The 11,173-nt window shown below is 49.3% G+C and overlaps 1 long non-coding RNA gene across 4 annotated transcripts in view; it reads left to right on the top strand.

Annotated features, from left to right (window-relative positions):
- The window catches only part of LOC113606488 (uncharacterized), a 14,273-nt gene extending 4,381 nt beyond the window's left edge, over positions 1 to 9,892 (top strand). The window contains exons 1-4 of one of the 4 annotated variants that reach the window (XR_003427573.1): positions 203 to 1,437; positions 2,490 to 4,319; positions 7,558 to 7,600; positions 7,801 to 9,891. This is a non-coding gene — a long non-coding RNA (uncharacterized LOC113606488). Of the gene's footprint in view, positions 1 to 202; positions 1,438 to 2,489; positions 4,320 to 7,557; positions 7,601 to 7,763 lie in introns of those variants that run through there. The other 3 variants (XR_003427574.1, XR_003427575.1, XR_003427572.1) reach the window with 3 other exon arrangements.
- Positions 9,893 to 11,173: the final 1,281 nt, after the last annotated feature.

Below are 11,173 nucleotides of genomic sequence, written 5' to 3'. Positions count from 1 at the left end.
GTGTGTGTGTTGAGGGGGGAGGGGAACTAAGGCTAAGATAGCTGTGCGTTTTACTATATATAATTATACCTTAATAAATAAATAAACAAGCAACAACACATACTGCACAGCTATCTTAGCCTTAGTTCCCCTCCCCCCTCAACACACACACACACACACACGCACGCACACACACACACACACACACACACACACACACACACACACACTAACCAGAGAGCCAGAGACAAAGGTTTATTTATTTGAGAAGTAATTCCAGTTAGCAGGAGTGAGGGGTATGGGGAGTGGAACACGGGAGGTGGGAAAATCAATATGAGACGCGTCATCAATTTGGTGCTGCCCGTGGTGACTGGAGCTTGATTTCACCAGGACCTTCTCAGGAGCCTTATGAAATGTATCTCAGAACTGTCTGCCTGGAAGGACAGAGGTGAAGCATTTTTCCATTGGCTCCTGCCCCCATGGTCCAAGTTGACTTTTTGGCATTAACTCCCTGGTACTGAAATGGAGCAGGACCCTAGGGTCCTTGCCTCCCATGTCCTCAGCCTGCCTTTTGTCTGTGGAAAAGCTTTGGCCGAAGAATAAGTTTAATCAGAGAAATGAGAAATTACAGAGGCAAAGGAAAACAGTCCAGCAAGACTAAATGATAATAGTTTAGTCACTAAGCAAACTCAAGGACCTTTAGTTCCTCCTCAAGGGCTGTAGATAATATTCTGAGCCATATCCTCTGAGCTGTCTTATAGATACTGAAAGCCCCACCAGGTGGAAGAAGTTAACTACATGATGACCAGGCTGTAGCCACGACACGGCTACATGACATGACAGCCAAGCTGCCACAATTCTGAGAACTGGCCTCAAGGAAATGGGAACAAACCGACCCTGGAACTGAAGATTAACTGTACTTAAAACAGTCAAGATGATGCTGGTCAGACCACCGATGAACAATTTCAAGATGCCTGTCAGAGCTGCCTGTGCTGTTTCTACATGTAGCCCCCTCCCTCCATCTATAAAAGCTCTTGCCCACTGATTGTCGGTTGGGGGGAGTTGGCCCTCCCCCATCCCAGTTGCTGGCCTTTGAAGTAAAGCAAACTTTCCGTTCCACCAGGCTTGCCTCTTCATTGGCTTTTGAGCGGTGAGCAGCCGGACCCCACTTTCAGTTACAGTACTTTTGGGTTGTTCCCAGCTGTGATAGCCAGCTCCGAGACGGCCCCCAATGATTCTCGCGCGTGCATTCACGGCTCTGTGTGGGGTCAGCGCCCTCTAGCACTTGTGGACACAGCACCATGTACTGGCCATCCATCTGGTGCATCCACCACATCCTGGAGGACAGCACACTTGTGCCGCAGGATGTTAACTCCTTCTTAGGTGCCTTCGATAAGCCTCTAACGAGCCATCCTACTGTTCTCTGAGTCCAGATGCTTCCAGATGATGGAGTATCTGGTGAGACCAGTGGATCTGATAGTGGTCGCCTGTACATTATCACATCTCCTTTGCCTCTGGGGGTTGGGAGTGGGGATTGATTGGGACAGAAGGGAACCTTCTGGGGGGATAGTAGTAACGCTCTATATAGTGATAGAGGTTTGGGTTACAGTGTATGAATTTGTCAAAACACAGCGAATATGCACTTCAGATCTGGGCATTTCATTGTGTGTAAATTTTACCTAAAATTTAAATTATTTACCTAAATTACATAAATTACCTAAAATTTAAAGTAAAAACTATAAATAAATAGCTCTAGCTAATGATAGGTGTGCTGACTTTAGGGGAAGTGTACAGATGACAGCAATTTACTTTGAAATGCATCAAAAATAAGGTGCGTGGATAGATGGATGTGGGGAAGGACAGATAAAGCAAGAGTAATAAAATGTTAGTGGTAAAACTAGGTGATAGATATATGTGTTCACTGTTTAATTTTCTCAACTTCGCTGTATATTTCAGAACATTCATAACAAAATGTTGGAAAAAAGAGTGGGAAATAGCTAGTGGTGAGAACCCAGTGGGTTCACTTGCATCTAGTGAGTTCATCACAGTGACCCAAGGAGCAGAACAAATTGGGGATGGATTTGAGCTGGTTCTGATCTCCTCGAGGGTTTGATATGTAGGTGAGTCAGGGCTGCAGGGAGCCCATAACTGGGAGGAAGACTTTTTAATCTTGCCAAAAAATATTTTTTTGCAGCAACATAAATAGCCTAAATTATGTCCACTTGGGGGTAAGGTGTTTTAACCTGCTCTTTGGGGAGGCCATGTAATGAATGAAAAACACTGGTCTGGACTCAAACAAATCCAATTTTTAGCTTCAGCTCTATTACTTATGAGCTAGGCCGCCTCAGGCAAGTCACTGGACGTTGCTGTTTCAGTCTCAGTCTCTCCATGTATACTGGGGGGCAGAGTCATGCCCACCTCGGAGGTAAGGTTGAATCCTGTCTTTAAGACAGTTTGTGCCTGGTACAAGTATGTTCTCAATAAATAGTAGTTTTTATTCCTCTACATAGGTAAGTAGAGACACTTGCCCAGAAATATTTGATTCTGTCTGGAACACAACTCAGAAGGATAATAAGCGTAGGGTTTTGAACCGAGAAGACATCTCATCAAGTACCATATTTCTGACATGTGGTTATTCAAAGATCCTCTACATCCACTGTTTCTCAGCTTCTTTGATTCTCAGTGGAGCTTGAAAAGAAAATCCACCCCATCTCACCACGTTTTACAGCATGTCAGTGTCACCATATTATTCGCTATGTTTCTTCTCCCGTCTTTCTTTCAAAACAGCAGTCACAGGACGAGTAGCCTGTACATGTGTCATAAATTCTTTCTCCCTCCTGTCGATTTCTTGGCAAGCGTCTGATTCCATTATGACATGGAGAATCAACTTCGGGCCGCAGGAGGCTCACTGAGTTGCTGTAATGCCGGGGCATTTATTCATCATCCTCTCCCATGCTGCTTCCAGCCTTGTCACTCAGCGCAACAAATACTTAATGGATCCCAACTCCTGCGAGGCTTCGCATTCCACAACCAGGAGACTCTGCAGTGGGTCTGCTCTTTCCCGCTTTCGTGAAAAAAACTGGCAGAGGGATAATCGGAAAGTTTTATTCACCCATCTCCTTCTTCTCATCCGGAAGGGCTTCCAGACACACATGACTTATTTATATTCTCACTCTGAGAGAAGCTTGCTCCACGAATGCCTGCTGGGTGATTGAAATGACGGTCTTCAGAATTTTTCCACTTCCTGTCATTACGTGTTCTGTTGTCAACAGTGGCATTCCTGAAGGATATACTGCTCTTGCGAGCACTTGCTGAGGTTTTCCAAGGGTTGCAGGAGCCATTTTGACTTTGTTTACCGTGGCTGTCTCTTCTGGTTACTCAACATGGTGATGTGCTAGATGGTACCCAGCGGTGCTCAGGAAGAGCCCTTGTGGACAGAGAATGATGGAAACATTGTGATAGGGAAGAACCTTTGTATTCTATTACAAGTTCATCACTAAAGGGATGTTGCCTATAAGCTTAAATTATACATAATGGCCCACCTCTGGGAACCCTGCCTCCCAGGTAATGAGCATTAAGCTAAAATACCTCTGTTTAGCTCACAAGAAACACGCTGACCAAGCCCACCTGTGAATGACTGCAAGAAGGAAGAAATGAACACATCCCCTCCAGAGGCTGACCGGAACCAGGAAATGTTTGACTTTCCTCCCTCCTCTTTTAGTATAAAAGAAGCCTGAATTCTAACTCAGGCAAGATGGTTCTTTGGGACACGAGTCCACGGTCTGCTGGCTTTCTGGATAAAGTTGCTACTCCTTTGCCCCAACAATTTGTCTCTCAAGTTATTGGCCGGTGTGTAGTGAGCAGCACGTTTGGACTCGGTAACAACAGCTTTCTGCGCACTTTTCTCCATGGTTTTTCTATTCTTTTTTTCTTTATTGCAGCTATGACGGTTTGCCAGAGACAGAGGTCAGTGTAGCAGAGGGATGAGCACACAGGCTCTTGAGTGAGACAGCCCTGAGTTCAAATCCTGGATCCCCAACTGTAGTCGAGAAGATCTTTGCTTCTCATTCTTTACTCACGCCCAGTATCAGAATTAGAAATTGTCGCCCTTTTGGCATGTGACTTTGCAGCCCCTCCCGCTAGAGTGGGCAGAGTACGTGGGATGTGGAGGCCTGGTCCAGCCGAGGGCTTCAGAGGTGCCGTCTGTCCTGCCTACGTGTCCTCCATCTACCCTGAGAAGAATATGCCCTGGGAGACTGTCGCATCCCAGAACGATGCAGATGGACCCCACCTGAACCCATCCTGCAGCCTGGAGATAATCCCAGCCAACCCAGAGAACTGTGAGTAAGAAAAACAAATGCTGGGGACTTCCCTGGCAGTCCAGCGGTTAGGACTCGGTGCTCTCACTGCCAGGGGCCCTGGTCGGGGAACTAAGATCCCACAAGCCTTGCAACATGGCCAAAAACTAAAAGAAAAAGAAAAAGAAATGTTAGCAGGGTTGGTTCACTTTTCTTTACAGTACCAGAGAGTAAATAGTTCGGGGTTTGCAGGCCATCAGTCTCTCATGCAGCTCCCCAATCCTGCCATCGTGGTATGGGAGCAACCACAGACAATGTGTAAACAAATGAGTGAGGCGGGTCTAATAAAACTTTATTTATGGACACTGCAATTTAAATGTCATATAATTCTCTCATGTCACAAAGTATTCCTCTTCTGGGTTTTTGGGTTTTTTTAAACCGTTTAAAAGTGTGAAAGCGATTCTTAGCTGTGGGCCATAGAAAGACAGGTGTTGGGCTAGATTTGGCCCACTGGCTGCGGTTTGATTCCCCTCCCCGCCAATTTTCAATTTTTTCATCATCAGATGGAGGTCACAATAGAATACTTCCCTCTGGGGAAATGAAGTGATGTATAGGGATGGCTTTGATGATAAGCGTTTAATCTGTTGTGGTTAATCATGATTAACTATGAGGAATCGTTATGATTTATTCTACAGTTCCGTCATCCTAGTAGAGGGCGGGGAGAAGTGCTCTTCCTTTCGACCCAAACCAAGAGACGGAGTCATTCCCTTGCAAGCAAATCGAACACGTGGGGCTCCGAGGGGATGGCTCTTAGGGCTGGGGATCCTTAGAAGCAGAGGCCGCAGGCAGCTCACTCCCAGGTGGGCTTCTGCAGATCTGCAATCTTCTCTGCTCTCGGAACAGACTGCGGCACAGAGGAGGTGTGCCCAGGGGAGCTTGGCCTGGGTCCTCTGGAGTATCACGTGTAAAAAACATAGAAACAGATGTCTGCTTCCACCTAGAATATTCTGAGGGCAGGAATGTGGCCGGAGCAGCTGGTGGAGGCTGGGCAAGTAGGGACTAGGACGCAGTTGCAAAGGAAGAAAGGATATGGGGTCCCCCAACCCATATCTTCACAGTTCTTAGAAGGCGTTGTAGAGGCCCTCATTGCCTCCTATGGTTCCATGCCAATGACAGTGAAGAGGCGGGAGTCGTAGACCGCCCAGGCTGCCCTCAAGTGGACCACTGGGGAAGGGCCTGGGGTGATACATGGGCGTTCCTTTCAGAGGGCGTCCTCAGCCATGGAGATGATGTCCAGCGTGAGCCTGAACAGCCCCCTAGAAAACTCGGGGAGTGATGGTCTCCGTGGAGACCCCCTTGAAAGCAGAAACTACCTGGGGCAGATGGACTAGACCAAGTCGGAGTAGATGGGCACGGAGTCCCTTCCACTCCTGTCTCAGAGCCACGGCTGGGCTGGGCTGGGAGACTGGGGCCCGAAAGCTTTGAACTGGATGTGAGGCATTGATTTAAAGCCAGCAGGATTTGTAATGACTGAAAGTGATCAAGAAACAGTGGGGTCTGCCTGCCTATCGGTAGGAGAAGGAAAGCAGAATTTGACAGAGTGCGGCTAACAGGATTGATTAGAGAAAGTGTAAAACCAGTTTGTTTAGACCCCCGAGTCTGAGACCGCTCAGTGAACCAGCTACACAATTGGTTACAATCTTCATATTTTCCCTTCACCCCAGCTCCCCAGCTCCCCTGCCTTTGGCGTAATGTTACAAGCCAGTTATACCTTTTTGCCAGAGGAGGGAAGGAAAAAGAAAGAACGGAGAGAGAGAAAGAAAGAAAAGCACCGTTGGAGGGCTATGTGCAAGGACACACTGAGGCCCAGGGCGCACCATTTATCATGGGAACTCCCCTGAGTTAGATGGAACCTCGGTTCCCTTTCCGCTCTAGTGATTCGACTTCAGACCATGGTCCACGTGGCTTATAAAACCATGGAAACACAGCTAAAAAGAGAGTTTACACTTCTGAGCTCAAATGAACCAAATGTTTGCTTCCTTTTTGGGTCTCTTCCCTGCTTTTCCCCTTCAAAGTTCCCAGTTTGAACTTTATCTTCTCTACCAGCATGGTTTAAAGACTCATTTCCTGAGGTACAACCCTTAACTAATGGAGATCTGAGGTTCCCCCCAGCCTGAATGAAACGCAAATTAAGTCACAAAAAATAAAGACATATTCTTTATGTCTTAATATGATGGTATATTCTTTGTATGTCTTTTTTTCTTTTATTTTTTTTGCGGTACATGGGCCTCTCACTGTTGTGGCCTCTCCTGTGCGGAGCACAGGCTCTGGACACGCAGGCTCAGCGGCCATGGCTCACAGGCCCAGCTGCTCCGCGGCATGTGGGATCTTCCCGGACCGGGGCACAAACCTGTGTCCCCTGCATCGGCAGGCGGACTCTCAACCACGGCGCCACCAGGGAAGCCCAATGCTTTCATTTTTTACGTTGATGTCTCTGATCCAAATTGGATTAATCTGTGTGTAAGGAGGGAGGTGAGAGGCATGCTTTTAAAACAAATGCGTGTTCCCCTGAATCATGTGATGCCGCAGTTCCCAGCTTCCCGCCTCCATTTCACACGTGACAGGTAATGTTCACTTGGGTGATCCCCAACCCCGTGAGCCTGTGCAGGGCTGAGCAGGTGGCTGGAGACTCAGGGGAGTGGACGGGACACAGACACGGAGGGAGGGCCCTTCTCACAAAGACAGTGGAGGAGGTAGGAGAGGGAGGCATTTTCCAAGGAAAGTAGCAGAAAGAGAAAAGCAGGTGCTGAGAACTGAACTCAGGGGCACTGCCTGGGCTGGGAAGTGCGAACAGGAAAGATCACTCTCAGGGTAACAGGCTGGTTGGAGGGTTAAGGGAAGAATGGAGTAGGTTAATGTAGCAGCAGTCTGGCCAAATATCACACAGAAGGACAGCCCAACAGCTAGAATTGCTTCTGCTGCATCCAGGATCTCATCAACATTTTGGGGGTAGCTGGTTGCAGAAGCAGGAGCGTGGGCTTTGGGGTTTGACGTCCTGCCTCAGTCCTAGACTAGCTGAGCGACCTTGACCAGGTTAACTACCCTCCCTCAAAAGCCTCCACTTCCTCCTTTATGAACTAGAAACAATTCCTGTCTCTGGGGCTGTTCTGAGGGTTAGGTGGGAACATCTGTAAAGCTCGAAACACAGTGCTTTGTGCCTGGGAGAGACTAATACCTTCATTATTTTTTCTTCCCCTCCCTCTTCTTTTGATTCCACAAGAGGGAAGCAGTGGCTGAGGACCCAGCTACACACATTTCTTCAGGTGAAAAATGTTTAAAGGCCTTCCGGGTGGTTGCTTTTGGGGTTGGAGATAGTGGTGAAATTGGCGGGGGTGGGTGCTTTGGCCTGTAAAGCAGGATTTCTTTATAACGTCCACTCTGGAGGGGAACAGAGCCCCAGCAATACACCTGCACCTCCTTTCTCAGGTTCCACATGTCTGTAGCTGGTATTTATTGTCTGCAGCTTCCAGATGGCCTGTGACAGGAGGGAACAACGATGGGGGGTCCCACATGGACCCATCTCTCAACTGTAAAATAGAAACACACCAGCGAAGCCGACTTGAAAAGGTTTACGAAGGAACCAGGCTTACTGGAGCATCTCCTCAGCTCTCAAGTGGTACCCAGCGGTAAGATGTGGATCTGAGTCCCCACCACCAGCAGGTCAGTTTCCCACAGGTGTCCAAGTGGCAGGTCTTGAAATCATCTTGTAGCTGCGAGAACCCAAGTCACCTCCTCTTCCATGTCGTTTTGTGATTACTGCTTGAGAGAGACAAAAGAGAGAGACTGACAGATGGGAGTGTGGGGACGAGAGAGACAGAGAAAGAGAGAGAGAGAGAATGCACTAAGGAAGGACTCTCAAGACAATTAAAGAATTCCAAGTCCAATTTTTGTCTCTAGGGGTTCTCATTTTGCAAGCTGCCACAAGGATGTGGGTGTTCACGTGCAAACACAATTCTCCATAATCCTGCAGCACCTGGGCCCAGTGACAGACTGAGTCTGGGGGACATGTCACCCATTTGTTCTTCTGACCAGGCTCCTGCCATGCACCATCTATCAGTCATGGATGGAGGGAGCAGAACGTTTCCATGCTCCCCAGATGCACCGTCTCTCTCCACCTGCTGGAGATGCCTTTGTAGACAGGATGCAGTGGCACTGGCCCCAGGTGGGCCCCTTTGCCTCCTCTGATCCTTTTTTTTTTGCTTTCTGGTCACACCGCGCGGCATGTGGGATCTTAGTTCCCCGACCAGGGATCGAACCCGTGCCCCCCTGCAGTGGAAGCACAGAGTCTTATCCACTGGACCGCCAGGGAAGTCCCAGCCTCCTCTGTCCCTTTGCCTTGGGTGGTCTCCGAGGTCCCCGGAGCTCAGGCCATCCTGAGGCTGATTGCCTTAGAATGATCTCCCAGTGACACCCATCAAGTTGTTCTGGAAATCTCCTTTACTCCGGTTTGGGGGGCAGAGATGGAAAGAAAGGACGGGAACTTGAGCTTCCGGGCCCTCCAGTTCTGTGATTCAAGGGCTCAAAGGAAAAGGAGCTTCCTAAGCGGAGTGGTCAGGCTGCCTTTGCAGTTATGTGGGTGATGGGGCGATGAAAACACAGGTGCAGCCCTGGCACTGAAGAGGCAACGGTGCCTGAGGAGGGAGTTGGCCGCGCGGGGGCGCTTGTGGGCCAAGTACACTTGGGACCCTCAGCTCCCCCCGCCCCTTCCCTCTTGGCACCTCGCCTCTGTGCCTCCCGCCTGCTTCCTGCCAAACCTTGTTGGTCCCCCCACCAGCTCCCCACAATGGCCGTGACAGCTTGTGCTGGGGCCACGTGGTGGGATGGAAGGGGGTTTATCTGTCCTAAACACTCGTGCCGCTGGCATGTTTTATGGGATTCCAAAAGCGTGGCGAGTGGAGGGAAATTCTTCCCTCCGGAGAGAGAGAAAAAGAAAATGAGGAATGAGAGAGATGAAAAGGCTTTTTTTCTTCCCCAAATTGGAGCCACCCTTCAGATGAAAATAATGCATCTTGTGCCCCTGCCTGTGGGGCGCGGTGTTTTCTGCAGACTGAAAAAAAACCCAGAATGTGGAACAAAAGCTGGTCTCTGAGACCATTAGCCCCTTGTTTAAAGTGTTTAATTTCAAGCCTTCGACACTTTTTTTTTTTTTAATGAATCCGTGAGGCAACTGTGGGGAGGAAACAAGAAGCTGCCAGGTAGTGCTGTGTCTTGCTTGCTGGTCCAACTGTTCCATCTTTTGTTAAAGCCATAAATGCAGTTTTCCAAGCCACTTGGCTTCTCGGATGCTGTATATTTAATTTGCCTGGAACATTCCACAGACTGCGCGCTTTTCAACAGCATCTCATTAGAGCCTTGTGTGACTGCCCATCTCTTCACGGGCAGTGCAGTGCTCAGCTTAACGGGCAGCCTTCCTGGCGGACTTTCGTCAGAGAAAATGCGTGACTTGGGCTCATCGGTTGACTTGTGTCCCCTCCAAATTCATATGTTGAAGTCCTAACCCCTAGGACCTCAGCATGTGACCTTATTTGGAAGTAAGGTTGTTGCAGATGTAATTAGTTGAGGTCATTAGGGTGGGCCCTAATCCAATATGACCAGTGTCCTTATAAAAAGGGGAAATTTGGTCACAGAGACGTGCACAGAGGAAAGACAGCCATCCCAAAGCCAAGGGGAGGCACCTGGAACAGATCCTCCCACCAGCCTCTGAAGGAGGCTGCCGACACCTTGATTTCAGACCTCTGGGCTCCAGAACAGGGAGAGAATAAATTTCCATTGTTCAAGCCGCCGGTCTGCGGTGTTTTGTTACAACAGACACAGGAATTCCTCAGACATCACAGCAAAAGCCCCTGCGTGGTCTAGAGGGTGAAGGAGGCGGCCTCACTTTCACCGTGTTGCTGAGCAAGGACCTGGTTGCTTTATTACGACAGCGTCAGCTTTATTCAGCCCTGTTTCTCAGGCCTCTCTTCGCTCTCCATCACCCACCTGACTCACACCTGGGACCACCATTCCAGGAGGCCAGGTAGAGGCGAGAGTGGCCTGCCGTCTGGTACTGCTCCTTCAGCACCAGTTCCCGTGGACCACTGGGTCCCGCTCTGACCCCTAGAGGTGCTGAGTATCTCAAACCCCTTGCTCTGGCCAGCACATCCCTGACCTCCAGGCCATCCTCCTCTCCAAGGCTCTCGGGCCCACGTGGGTGAAACATTTCCTTAACATACTCAAAGGCTAACCGTTTGACCCAGGAGGCCTGGCTTTCTAGGACATGTTTTTACACAGAACAATTGTCTGGACACTTGTCCTTCAGAGGCCTGCCTGGACCAATCGGGCAGTGAGAACATCTTCTGAGCCCCTTCTGACCATGAGAAGCGGGCTGAGGGGCTGAATCCTAGAACATGCCCTACACGGCTGCCTGTGTCATTGCAGCTGGTGCCTGACTGCCTGCACGTGCCAGTGGGGGAAGGAGGGCTGGTGGGAGAGGGTGGAGCCTGGCGACTGATCTGGGGACACTTCACGGAGTAGGGACAACTCTGTAGCCTTTTAAAGATGGGAAATGATAGAGCTGATCGTGGGAAGTGATTTCCACTGTGAACAAGGCCAGACATGACCAACGTTTTGAGGTGGGAGCCGGCAAACCCAGTGTGGAGGACCCGAAGTGAAACTGACCCCCTAAAACCAGGTTCCTATGCTGAGTTGATGATTCCAACACCTGTTCCCCTCGAGATTGGGGAGTGTCAAAGAAAAAGGGGGATCGAAACCGAACAGGGCCCTCCCAAGTACAAAAGCCTTTCTGTGTCCCCTGTTGCTTGTTTGTAGGAAAAAAGCTTCAGTCTCCTTGACCTTCC

Source organism: Aethalodelphis obliquidens, unplaced genomic scaffold, assembly GCF_003676395.1.
Source record: "Aethalodelphis obliquidens isolate GAN/ISIS:26980383/991018 unplaced genomic scaffold, ASM367639v1 scaffold44, whole genome shotgun sequence".
Classification (NCBI taxonomy): domain Eukaryota; kingdom Metazoa; phylum Chordata; class Mammalia; order Artiodactyla; family Delphinidae; genus Aethalodelphis; species Aethalodelphis obliquidens.
The sequence above is the reverse complement of the archived record's forward strand: the minus strand, read 5'-3'. Positions and strand labels throughout refer to the sequence as shown.